The sequence below is a fragment of the Octopus bimaculoides genome, chromosome 5 (genome assembly GCF_046866305.1).
Source record: "Octopus bimaculoides isolate indiv1 chromosome 5, ASM4686630v1, whole genome shotgun sequence".
NCBI classification, from domain to species: domain Eukaryota; kingdom Metazoa; phylum Mollusca; class Cephalopoda; order Octopoda; family Octopodidae; genus Octopus; species Octopus bimaculoides.
Genome location: NC_142932.1, coordinates 129,098,145 through 129,111,890, shown reverse-complemented (window position 1 = coordinate 129,111,890; position 13,746 = coordinate 129,098,145). Strand labels below are relative to the sequence as shown.

The window sequence follows — 13,746 nt, the reverse complement described above, 5'->3', positions numbered from 1 at the left end:
CGATTGGTCTTTCGCCCCTACACTCGGTTCCGACGATCGATTTGCACGTCAGAGGCGCTTCGGACATCCAGCAGAGTTTCCTCTGGCTCCGTCCCGACTGGGCGTGGATCACCATCTTTCGGGTCCCCGGCCACCTGCTACAACTGACTCGGAGTAGGAACGCGACGACGCGCGGTCCCGACCCGGGAACGATGCTTCGAAGCGCCGCGCGCACCTCGCCGGCAGCAGCCGTTCCGTTCGTCCTCTCGCTATCGTTCGGTTTCCTTCTCGCCAGCCTCTACACGCCGTCGTCGTTGCGGCTGTGCGCCTGCACGCCGTTGCTCACGCAGCCGGGACGACCTAGTCGCACATGCCTTCCGCGCTCGCTCGCAAGTTTCTCGTTTTTCTTTTGTCCTTTCGCCTTCCTCGCCGACTCGCAGCCTCGACCACGTTTTCTTCTCGCTGTCGTCGTCGAGGACCCGGTCATGTTTCGCCGCTGACCATGTGTCACGTCGCCCCCGGCGCGGCGGACGGACTAGTTGTCGCTTCCCGATCCGCCACAGGCGACGCAGCGTCACTAAAAGAGATCAGTGCCCTCTGTCCCGACCGGGACGAAACCATGGTTTCAACTCCGGGTGTCGCGGCGGTGCCCGCTCTTCTTCCGCTCGCCATCCCGGCATCATCGCTTTGGCGCGTCGTCTCTTTTGCCGACGCCGTCATCGTACACGCTCCTCGTTGACCGCAGTCCGTACGCAGTCTGTCGCAATTGTTTCGGAGCGGCCGTGTGCGCTCGGGCGGCGTCGGCGGCAATAAGCGGTCCCGCCTTTCGCTGCACTTCACGCGTCGTATCCCGTCCGTCCGTGCTGCTGCTGCTGCTGCTAGAGACCGGCCCCTCTCGCTTCTACTCGCACCGGCCCGGTCTGCGGTTGTCGGATCGCAAACCGTTTTTGGTCGGCGAACGCTTATTTACGCTCTTCCGCTGCCGCCGCGGCAGCAGCCGCATACGTGTATAGAAAAACGGCCGCGTCGACGGGACGAGCGCTTGGCGGCGGCGGCCGATTCAAATTGCCGCTCTCTTGCGTGGTGACGGCGGGCATCGTGGCGTCGGCGTTACTCGCGTCGGAGAAAACTCACGCCGCTCACGACCGCGTCCCCCGATTGCTGTCCGGCATCGACTAGCCTTTGCACGACGCGTCCCCCACGTGTCCGCCGTATCAACTGTCGACGACCCGGTAAGTGCCGACCGTGGTGGCAACGGGTAATGGGGAATGAGGGATCGATTCCGGAGAGGAAGCATGCGAAACGGCTACGACATCCAAGGAAAGCTGCAGGTGCGAAAATTACTCGCTCCCGGCATGGGGAGGTAGTGACGAAACATAACGACGCGGGACTCTGTCGAGGCCCCGCGATCAGAATGAGTACACTTCAAATCCGTTAACGAGGATCGACCGGAGGGCAAGTCTGGTGCCAGCAGCCGTGGTAATTCCAGCTCCGGTAGCGTATATTAAAATTGTTGCATTTGAAAAGCTTGTACTCGAAATTCGGGTCTCGTAAATGTGCCCCAGTCCGTTCGGTGCGACGTCGCCGTAGCGGGCACGCTTCGCGCGCGTCCGCATCGGTTTTCCGTTCGCACTTCCGGCCCTATTCGCCGTTCGCGTTGCGGTACTGCGTCCACCTCCCGGTCGTTTCAGCCCGCACGGTTCCTTCGAGGGTGCTCTTCGTCGAGTGTCCGAGGGGGCCGGTAGGTTCACTGTGAAAAGTTAGAGTGCTCTGTCGGTCTCCCTTCACGAGGCAATGATCGAAGGGAGCGATCGGGGCCACTTGTATTTCGACGTTAGAGATGAAATTCTTCGATCGTCGCAAGACGCACTGCATCGCTGTCGTGTGGCAAGCACGTTTTCCTCGATCAAGAGCGAAAGTCGGAGGTTCGAAGATGATCAGATACCATCGTAGTTCCGACCGTAAACGATGCCGACTGGCGCTCCGCCGGCGTTCGCTTCGATGACCCGGCGGGGAGTCTGCGCGGGAAACCATAGTCGGTTCCGGGGGGAGTATGGTTGCAAAACAGAAACTTAAAGGAATTGACGGAAGGGCACCACCATGAGTGGAGGTTGCGGCTTAATTAGACTCAACACGGGAAAACTCACCCGGTCCGGACACTGGTGGGATTGACAGATTGATAGCTCTTTCTCGACTCGGTGGGTGGTGGTGCATGGCCGTTCTTAGTTGGTGGAGCGATCCGTCTGGTTGATTCCGATAACGAACGAGATTCCAGCCTGCTAACTAGCGCGTCGATTAGTGCTTTTCCGGTAGCGAGGCGGCGCCGAAGCCATCGTCGGTAGCTCCGCGCCCGGCCCGGGCTTGCCGTTGCCGCCGCTCTCGTTCGAGTCCGGCGCTGCGGCCACGTACGTCGATGCGGCTGTGGCCGCGTCTGCCGCTGCAGCAGACAGGTCCGTGATGCCCTTAGATGTCCATGGCCGCACGGGCGCAACAGTGGAGGTATCCGTGGGTGTGTCTCCCCCGGCCCGAGATGGTCGGGAAACCACCTCTCGTGATAGGGATCGGGTCCTGGAACCAACCCCGTGAACGAGGAATTCCCGGTAGGCGCGGGTCATCAGCCCGCGTTGATCATGTCCCTGCCCTTTGTACACACCGCCCGTCGCTACTACCGATCGAGGTCATCGGATATGGCCGACGAGTCCGCTTACGCGCGGCGGCGGTCCGCGACGTCGTCGGTGCGTTCTCTGATGGCCCGGAGAAAACGACCGATTCCGATCGCTTAGAGGAAGTAAAAGTCGTAACAAGGTTTCCGTAGGTGAACCTGCGGAAGGATCATTACCGCCGCAACCGATCGTCGCCTCCTCCACCGTCGGCTTGCTTTAAACGCGGCAGTGGCGGTGGTGGTGGTGGTGGTGGTGGCATCGTCGAACGAACGATAAACCCGTGATCCAGCCAAATTCGTAAGGCGCAGTTGGGCACCCTCGCCTTATCTTCGTCGACCCTTTAACAGTGCAGTAGCAGCGGCGGTCGCTCGCACACGTGACGCCGCTGTCGCTGCTGCCGACCGCGCAGTTCTCATCCAGCCGGCGCCCGCCCGACGACCAGTGCGTTCGGCCGACGGTGCTGCACGCTTTGCGGCTCCACGACCCTCAATCTCTGTCTCAGTCTTCCTTCCTTCCTCTGCTGAATCCGCCGGCGGCGTGGCGCCTCCGGCCGTCGCGCGCTGGTTCGCTGCTGCAGCCGTTCATCGCTTTCCGTTTCCATTCGTTTTCGTTTTCTCTCAACCGGTACGCGGTCGTCAGTAGTCGTAGGGATAACAGTAGCAAATACCAAAATCCTGGACGGGCGATCATTCGGCTCGTCCGTCGATGAAGAGCGCGGCTACCCGTGTGAACTGATGCGAATTGCAGGACTCCGTGAACATCGACACCTCGAACGCACATTGCGGCCCCGGGATCTCATCGTCCCGGCGCCCCGTCCGGTCGAGAGGCGGTAATGACACAAAAACGCCGTCCGCCGCTGCCTGCGGCGGATAGTCGGGAGTCGCAGGAAAGGGCGCACGCCGGGGAAGCGGCGGAAGGAACGGGAACTCCTCCTCGTCTTTCGTTCCTATTAGCGCGTCCCGCTCGATCCTCCGTCTCCCGCAATGCCAGACTGTCATCATTGCGAAGCGCTGCGGCAGCCGCGCCGCCCACCTCGAATCGTGCGGCCGACACGTTACGGAGCCCGACAGCGGCGGCAGCAGCAGCAGCAAAAAACAAACGGCACGGACGATGAAGACGAACGAACGAAACGGACAGACACCCAGTCTGTCCGCCGCCGTCGCCGCCGTTCCAACGCTCGCTCGTCTCGTACGTACGCATCCTCATCCGTTCCTGGTCGCCGCCGTTGCCGCCCTCGCCCTCGTCGCCTCCGTGGCCGCCGCTGTCGGTCGGCATTCGCTCTGTGAATATCGTTGCGAGCGTTCGTGTCGGCCGACAGGAATGCGGCTGTAAGCAGTTGCCTACCAGCTATCTCCACGCACGCTGCCCTCGTCACGGACGAGACTATCTCGTCGGCCACGCCGGTCGTCGAGAACTGTGGTGCAAGGGTCGTACAGGGTCGATCGTTCCGCCCAGCTAGATTCGGAGTCCCCTCGATCGGGGCAGCCCAGAGCGGATGCCAAGCTCATTGGGAGTCGGCGGCAATCGGTGGTGTTCTTTCGGCCCGAAAGTCGGGTTGCTTTGAACGCAGCCCAAAGCGGGTACTAAGCTCCATCCAAGGCTAAATACGGTACGAGTCCGATAGCGGACAAGTACCGCGAGGGAAAGTTGAAAAGAATTTTGGAGAGAGAGTTCAAGAGACAGTGAAACCGACCAGGGGTAAACGGGTAGGATCGCTCACCACGATCGCGAAAGGACTCAGTCCGCTGCTACTTCCCCACTAGGCGCCGTCGTCACCGACAAACGTGCCGGTGGCGGCCGCTCGTCTGCGGGCAGTCATCTGCCGCCTCATCGCCGCTCGATTTCCGGGGCGCCGGCATCGGACGCACTTTCCCTCCGATCCGCCGTCGCGACCCGTTCCCGTCGGGACTGTAGGCGCGCGGCGTCCGGAGGTCGGAGACGAGCGCCCCGGCATCCGGACCCACGTGGCCGGTATAGAGACCCACGCGCTTCTCTCGACCGAACCCGTCGCTCAACGAAAGCGCAGGCATGGCTAACCGACGGAGACGGGCTAACGCACCTCACCCTCAGCTAGCACGACGGGGCGAGTCGCGCGCCATTTCCACGGCGCGCGATACGGCCGCCCGCGCGCTGCCGTCCCCCCACCCCAACGTGAGAGGGTCGGCGCGTGGCGGTCACAGGGACGCCCGAAAAGCCGCCCGCTTCCCGCTAGTGACGAGCATCGGCAACCAACCCGACACGTCTGGAAACACGGACCGAGGAGTCCCAGTCAACTGCGAGTCGTTGGAGCCTTTCACTTTGCCAACACCGATGGCACAGCGAAAGCGGGAACGTGACACGTTGCAGCTCACGCCACCGGTGCCTGCGGGTGCCGTCGCCGAGGCACGCGCGGCGCTTCGAAGCATCGTTCCCGGGTCGGATCCGCGCGTTCGCGACCGCGTTTCCGCGCGTCGACGCATCCCCGCTCCGACTCAGGTCTAGCAGCTGGCTGGTGGAAGGCGACTGGTGGAAGTCCGAAGCGCCTCTTACGTGCAAATCGATCGTCGGAACCGCGTGTAGGGGCGAAAGGCCAATCGATCCGTCTAGTAGCTGGTTCCCTCCAACGTTTCTCTCAGGATAGCTGGTGCCAGCGGGGGAACGACACGCAATTATGTCCGGTAAAGTAAACGACTGAAGGCCCCGGGGACGTTGACGGACTCGATCTACTCTCGAACTTGGAACGGGCGAAACGGATCGGAGGCGGCCGTATATTATCGCAGCCAATTCGGCGCAACGAATGCACGGTCCCAAATGGGCCACTTTTGGTAAGCAGAACTGGTGATGTGAGATGAACCGAAAGTCCGGCTAAGGTGCCCTACGCTTCGCCCATTAGATCCCCGAAAGGGTGTCGGTCGATATAGAAAGCAGGACGGTGGCCACGGAAGTCGGTATCCACTCAGGAGTGTGTAACAACTTATCTGCCGGGTGACTGGTTGTGCAATCGCCGGCGAGGCGACTTTCCAAGTAGGAGGACGCCGCAGAGCGCATGGAAGCCGACCACGGGTGAAGATCTCAGTGGTAGTAGCAAATATTCAAACGAGACCTTCGAACACCGAAGGGGTGAAGGGTTCCGTGCCAACGGCGGTCGAGCACGAGTCAGTCGGTACTAAGAAGCGGGCGAAAGCTTCCACGAAAGGCACCGGATCCATTCTCGTGCTTGTCGAGCAATCGAATGAACAAACATACGAGCAAGCATGCGGCCGGCCTCACATCAAAAAGGAATTGGGTTAATATTCCCGAACCCGAACTCGGTGAGTGCCCGTCCAGCAGCGATAACGTGGTGTACTCCTAGCAGCACGTCTGTCGTCGAAGCCGGCGGTCAGGCAAAGCAGCGGCAATGCAGCAGGCCCAGAAACATTGCCGGGAGCCCCGGGAAGTGTTCTCTCTTTTTCATAAAGAACCGCATCCGTGGAATCGGCTCGTCTGGAGATATGGATATGGTGCCGGTAGAGCGGCGTGTCTCGGGCAGCAACCAGTGTGCTCTCGGTGGCCCTGGATAATCCGGGTCCCTTATGATTCGCAGCTCTCAAGTCGGTCCTTACCCACCATCTGCTGAACTGCTAAGTTACAGGGATGTAAACATACCAGCATCAGTTATCAAGCAATGCTGGGGGGACAAACACAGACACACAAACATATACACATATACATATATACATATATACGACAGGCTTCTTTCAGTTTCCGTCTACCAAATCCACTCACAAGGCTTTGGTCAGTCTGAGGCTATAGTAGAAGACACTTGCCCAAGGTGCCATGCAGTGGGACTGAACCTGGAACCATGTGGTTCGTAAGCAAGCTACATACCACACAGCCACTCCTATGCCTATATATATATATATATATATATATATATATATACACACACACACGCACACACACACACATGTATATACATATCTCTGTGTGCAAGTACATATGTATGTATACAATGCCCAATTTTACCAAAGAATTTTGCACATACTAGTTAAGGGAAACCTCATCTGCTGCACTCCTCAGAAGAACCGGTACGAAGAGTACAGTGACAGTTTTTGGCAAGTGGGGGGGGGGGTCAGAATGTGTCCCATTCCAGTTTCTGTGCAAAAGTCAATTGATTGGAATGGATCTATTACACCATATTGTATAAATATTGATAGAGCCAGTCTCTTGACAAATAAACCAGTGCCAGTTTTTTTTCTCATTTATGGATCCTTACACAGCTCTCTCTCCCCACCTCTCTCTTGCTCTCTCTCTCTCTGTTCTCTCTGTATACATACACACTCACATATATATGTGTGTGTGTGTGTGTGTGTATGTGTACATAAAGAGAGAGAGAGAGAATGATAGATAGATAGATAGATAGATAGATAGATAGATAGGTAGATAGATAGATAGATAGGTAGATAGATAGATAGATAGGTAGATAGATAGATAGATAGGTAGATAGATAGGTAGGTAGATAGATAGATAGATAGATAGATAGATAGATAGATAGATAGATGGATAGGCAGATAGATAGAATGATAGGTATAGATCAGTGTATGTGCAAATCTATGTTTGTGAGAGTCCATGAAAATGAAGTTATAAATGTAAAATGAGAAAATTTTTAGTGCTCTTAAGCACTTATTTTTCTAGTTTTAACTCTAGTCAAGCTAGATTAATTTAGACAGTGTGTGCACCACACAAAAGATAAAGTTAAATGTTTGGGAAAATCAAACAGAAAATATTTGATGATTGTGGTCGATATATTGTTAAAGTTATTTCTAATTCTACAAAGTATCATCTGGTTACTCTTTGTTAAGTTGTCTTTCTCAAATATTAAAAACGTTTAAGTTTAGGTATGCACTACTTTTTGATAATATTTGATGTCATCAGAGAAGTAAGCTACAACATAGAGTTTCTGTTTGCTAGGATACATTATTCAACTTGTAGATTGAAATATAAAATACAATTGAATTGACAATACAAACTGGCAAACACTAGTTCGAACAACAGACTAAATAACAACCAGGTGAAAATATTAGTCTCGTGCTTAACCAGAGAATGGTGACTCTATTACCAAATTGTGGTATTGATTACACAAAGTATCACTAATGGTTATTGTGCAAACATGATTCCAAGTAAATAACTCAATCTTTTAGATCTTTGGCCAAATAATCTAGACAGCAAGTATATTCATTCCTAATCTTTAAAGTTGCCAAAAAAAAAAAGAGAGAAAAACAAAAGATTCTAAAATAAAGAAGAAAAAAATCACAGACCAAGAAAACTATACAAAAAAATAATTATAATAATAATAATAATAATAATAATGATAATAATAATAGTAAAATGGTAAATAAGCCAGCCAAGTGAGTAAATAATTTGATTAGGCATTCATGATAGATTCAAATATCTCTAGACAGACAAGAGCCTTACTTTCCCCGTCTTAAACATTTCATGGGTTTTACAAAAGATTGGGAAAATTTAAATAAGAAGAACAAAACCCTGAATAACAGTATAGATAAAAAAATGAATGTTATGATTAATATATACAAATACTGTCCTTCATTTTTAGTTTTATTTATTGCTGGCAAAATTCCATTGGACCAAAGACATAAAAAAATAATTTCGTAAAAAATATGAGGGATTGTAGCAATGATAAAAGCTACTTGATTTTTATTTAAGATGATTCAGAATAGTAGGAGAGATAACATCTGTGTTCGGTTGAAGGAGACATTAGAAGTCTGTTGGTTTGTTTTTACCTTCTGGTGTATTTGGAAGTTTCTTTGTCTACTGAGAATAATAGTCCCTTCACAATCCTTGTTTAAAAAACTGAAAGAAAGAGCTCAAGAAATGATATTATTTTCCATTTGTGTCTTCAAATTTCTTCTGATTGTTGTATTATTGTGGAAAGAACAATGAGCAGCAAACTAAAATTTGAAGGTTTTTTCAATAATTTTGAAAAGTTGGGTGAGAGAATATCATTGCATATTGGTTAGTTTTGTCTTTTCTTTGTGATAAGATATGGGGGAGATAATAATAAAATGCCGAAGGTTTTGAGAAGTTCTATAAACAAACATATATTTCGCTGGAGAAGATAAAGTCAGACAAACTGATTTGATGGGAAAAACAGTTTCAAGCAATTGTCAAATTAAATGATGATAAAAGAAATGAAAATCTATTCAAGATATCATTTTTACCTCTCAGGTGTGTGTTCCCATTTATTGTCTCTTGCCAATGTGTGTGTGTATCATCATTTAACATCCATTGTTCTTGTTGGCATGGGTTGGACACTATATGTGTGTGTGTGTGTAAATACGCATACAAATACACACATATATATGTACCATGCAAGCATGTAAAACGGATGTTGAATGATGATGATGATGATGATGATGGTGGTGATGATGATGACAAAATACATAGTGTATGTTGTGTGTCCAAGTAGACGTATGACTGCTACTGTAAAGTTTAGAGTTCTACATAGAATATCATTGTCCAGTCTGCTTCCAGTGGTTAAGCAAGAACTACACTGAGTAGCATTCCTAGTTAGGATATACAGAGCAAATGTAGGAGAAATTATGATAAACGCAAGTTTATAGACTGTGTTCCCTACGTATGTTTCCCCATTGGGGTTGTCTGGAACTCTGCATGGAATAAACCAAGAGCAATTGGATACGTAACAATGGATCAATGAGGAATACTTTATTGCATTATGTTACAATGAGTGTTCGCAGATGATCCGTTGTGGTTAACTATCCATTTGTTCTTGCAACGTCCAGTGCAGAGTTCCAGATGCCACAAGGCTGAAATGTATGTAGAAACAAATGATATAAACATGTGTTTATCATAATTTCTGATATATATATATATATATATAAAGAAGCGTTGGTTATAGAATAAACATTAATTTTGGGTCAATGACTTTACATACAACACCAACCCTCAAATATTTAATCATATATATAAAAAACACCATGGTCTACAACAACCATGAATGATTAAATGTCTGAGGGTTGCTGTTGCATGTAAAGTCGTTGACCCAAATTTAATGTCTGTTCTATAACCAAATGCTTCTTTATCTTCGTCTCATTTAGATTTGAGCACTTCTTTTGCAGTCCTATAAACCCTTTTGTTTCTATAAGAGACAAATATTATTATTATCGTATATATATATATATATATATATATATATATATATATATATATATATAACTTTGATAGGTTTCGGCCAGTATAGGCCCAGGCCATATCTAACTCAATAGCACCACCTGGTGATGTCTTTTAGTCATATATGGGGCACCACAGCCCACTCTAGCAAAGAGTTATTGTTGCTGGAGACATATCCAGGTGTAGGAGGTTGGTCCGGGATTTTTTGAAGAAATTTGTCCAGTGAACTTTTGAATTTTATGGGATCCGTTTCCATTTTGATGTATTTTGGTATGGTATTAAAGAGAGCTGGACCGGCTGAGGTAAACAATTGTGACGTAATGTTGCTATGTGTACCAAGTTCAAATTTTGTAGTGAACAGATAGCACGGAGGCAAGTCTTGGATGGATTTTAAAATTGATGCTAACATCATTTGTGCAATATTGATGGAATATTTTCCACATCATACAAATGATGTAGCGCTCCTGGCAGCATTGGAGAGAGTAGAGATTGAGGTTTTTTAGTTGATCCAAATAATCAGTGCCTTTCATGCTGTCTATCTTTCTTGTTATTGACCTCTGGAGTGCTTCTACTTTCATAATGAGTTGCTTCATATGGGGGGACCATAGTGGGCAACAGTACTCAAGGTGGGGTTGGGCAAAAGTAGAGTAGAGAAGGATGATGGTATAGGCATCTCTAGACCAGAAAGTTCTCAGAATCCAGGAGCACATCTTGTGTGCCAACTCAGCCTTGCTGCTTATGTGGGAACTCCATCTTAGATTGTTATCAATAATTACTCCAAGAGCATATGGTAATTTCAGAGTTTTTTCTTTTCCAAAGTGGATCAAATCAAACTTATCTTCATTTAAAAGCATATTGTTCTTTTACCGCCCATTGGACAATAGCAAACAGATCTGACTGAAAGCATGTTCGGTCTCCCATGCCGTTTATGGCTTTCTGGAGTTTGGAATCGTCTGCAAAAATTTTCAATGTAGAATGTTTGATGACATCTACGATGTCGTTGATGTAAATAATGAAGAGGAGTGGGCCCAACACAGTACCTTGTGGGATACTAGTAGTGACTTTGGCTGAGCTGGATTGTATTCCTTCAAACACAAAACGTTGGGTTCTGTTTGTCTGGAATCACTTTATCCACTGCAGCAGCTTTCCACCGACTCCAACGTTGGACGGTTCCTTCAGCAGGATTTTGTGGTCTCCTCTGTCAAATGCTTTACTGAGATCAACGTATATGACGTCAGTGTTGGAGCCTTCTCCCAACGCTTTTAAGATGTCGTCAAAATGGAACAGAAGCTGCAACAGGCAGTCCCTGCCATCACGGAAACCATGCTGGTTTGGGGTTCAGCAGATTGTTGTCTTTGAGGAAGTGAGTTATTCGCTATCTCACCACCCTCTCAAATACTTTAATGACATGAGAAGTGAGTGAAATTGGATGGTAGTTCACTGCAAGAGATTTGCTTCCCTTTTTGAAGACTGGAACGACATGATTATATCAAAGTAATAAAGAACGATGCATTGTGCTTCTTCATATATATGAATACACACACATACACACACATTTATATGCTTATAGGCCATAAAAAGTCAGGAGGTATGAGAGGTAAATATATTTATTTAACCACTTGACATCCTTGGGATTATGGCTGTTTTGCAGCCTTCATCATGTAATAATAATTTCAGTGTAGAATAAACTCTGTTTACATACGTGCATTCATATAAACATGAAAATATTATTATACACTGGATATAACAAGGATTAGAAGTCATTGCAAAGAATGGCAAACTTTGGTGATTGAGAGGTGAGGATGCTTAGTACTTACCAGATAGCCACAAGTTCAAACCCTGTGATTGCTTCCTGTGTTATGTGACTTCTTTAATAATTTAGTTATAAGAAAGGGACAGTGTCCCTGACACTGCAGAACCTTTCTATCTAGTCATGGTGATATATTTAATTTACAAATTGAACTTGTGTAAGTGAATATCTGCAAAAAAAAACATTTTTATAGGAAGAGAACTGCAGGTGACTGATACTCTAAGGAGTAACGGTAGGGAACAATCCATCTTCTGTAAGAAGATCAATGATTAATCAATGCCCACTAATCAGATGGGTGGCAATATTTTGGAGGGAGTCTAGAATACTTGTATCTAATCAAATCTGAAGTATTTTCTGGCCTTTAGCAAGTTTTGTATGTAGGTTGATGGTGGAGGGGAATGACAAGGAAAATTTCTCAAAGACCCTATGACTGGTGTAGCAGCATCATAGTCAACTGCTACAAAGGTAAAGGGGACGCTTTAGATACAAATAATTACAGAGGCATCAAGCTGTTAGATCAGGTTATGAAAGTTACAGAGAGGGTCATAGCCCAACTAATTAGGGAGCGAATCAATTTAGATGAGATGCAGTTTGGGTTCGTGCCAGGTAAAAGCACTACCGATGCCTTATTTCTAGTGAGACAGTTGCAAGAGAAATACCTAGCCAAGGATAAACCTCTGTACCTGGCTTTCGTTGACATGGAGAAAGCCTTTGACAGGGTCCCCCGATCCCTTATCTGGTGGTCAATGAGGAAACTTGGGATAGAAGAATGGCTAGTGAGAGCTGTGCGAGCCATGTACAGAGATGCGGCCAGTAAGGTGAGGGTTGGAAATGAGTACAGCAATGAATTCCGGGTAGAGGTAGGGGTCCACCAAGGTTCCGTCCTCAGCCCCCTATTATTTACCATAGTCCTCCAGGCAATCACAGAGGAGTTCAAGACAGGTTGCCCCTGGGAGCTCCTCTATGCTGATGACCTTGCCCTAATTGCGGAGTCACTATCAGAACTAGAGGAGAAGTTTCAGGTGTGGAAGCAAGGTCTAGAATTGAAGGGCCTTAGAGTCAACCTAGCTAAAACCAAAATCCTAATAAGTAGGAAGGTAGATAAAACACAAACCCCTTCAGGTAGATGGCCCTGCTCAGTATGTAGAAAAGGAGTAGGTAGTAACTCTATAAGATGTACCCGGTGCAAGCTATGGACACATAAGAGGTGCAGCAACATCAAAGGCAGGTTAACTAGCAAGTTAGTTTTTGTTTGTGGCAGATGTTCAGGTGCAATAAAGACTGCAAACAAACAGGAAACAACTTCTATCTCATTCCAGGGTGAAAAACTAGAGGTAGTCGATAGCTTCCGCTATCTGGGCGACCAAGTTAGTAGTGGGGGTGGGTGCGCTGAAAGTGTAGCTGCTAGAATAAGAATAGCCTGGGCAAAGTTTAGAGAGCTCTTACCCCTGCTGGCGACAAAGGGACTCTCACTCAGAGTAAAAGGCAGACTGTATGACGCATGCGTACGAACAACCATGCTACATGGCAGTGAAACATGGGCTGTAACTGCTGAGGACATACGTAAGCTCGCAAGGAATGAAGCCAGTATGCTCCGTTGGATGTGTAATGTCAATGTGAATACCCGTCAGAGTGTAAGTATCTTGAGAGAAAAGCTGAACATTAGAAGCATCAGTTGTGGCGTGCAAGAGAGACGATTGCGTTGGTATGGACATGTGGTGAGAATGGAGGAGGATAGCTGCGTGAAAAAGTGCCACACCCTAACAGTTGAGGGAACCCGTGGAAGAGGTAGGCCCAGGAAGACCTGGGCTGAGGTGGTGAGGCAAGACCTTCGTACATTGGGCCTCACCGAGGCGATGACTACGGACCGAGACCTTTGGAAATGGGCTGTGCGTGAGAAGACCCGGCAAGCCAAGTAAGATCGTTGCCAGTGTCCCTGGACTGGTTCTTGTGCGGGTGGCACATGAGATGCACCATTTTGAGCGTGGCCGTTGCCAGTATCGCCTGACTGGCTCCTGTAGGATTTTCGAGCGAGATCGTTGCCAGTGCCCCTGGACTGGCTTGTGCGGGTGGCACATAAAAGACACCATTTCGAGCGTGGCCGTTTTCGTGCGGGTGACACGTAAA

General features: G+C 48.7%; 2 pseudogenes; both read left to right on the top strand.

Annotated features, from left to right (window-relative positions):
• Positions 1 to 3,312: 3,312 nt before the first annotated feature.
• LOC149135857 (5.8S ribosomal RNA) lies at positions 3,313 to 3,471 on the top strand (annotated as a pseudogene).
• A 534-nt stretch (positions 3,472 to 4,005) lies between these two features.
• On the top strand, positions 4,006 to 6,363 carry LOC149135856 (large subunit ribosomal RNA; annotated as a pseudogene).
• Positions 6,364 to 13,746: the final 7,383 nt, after the last annotated feature.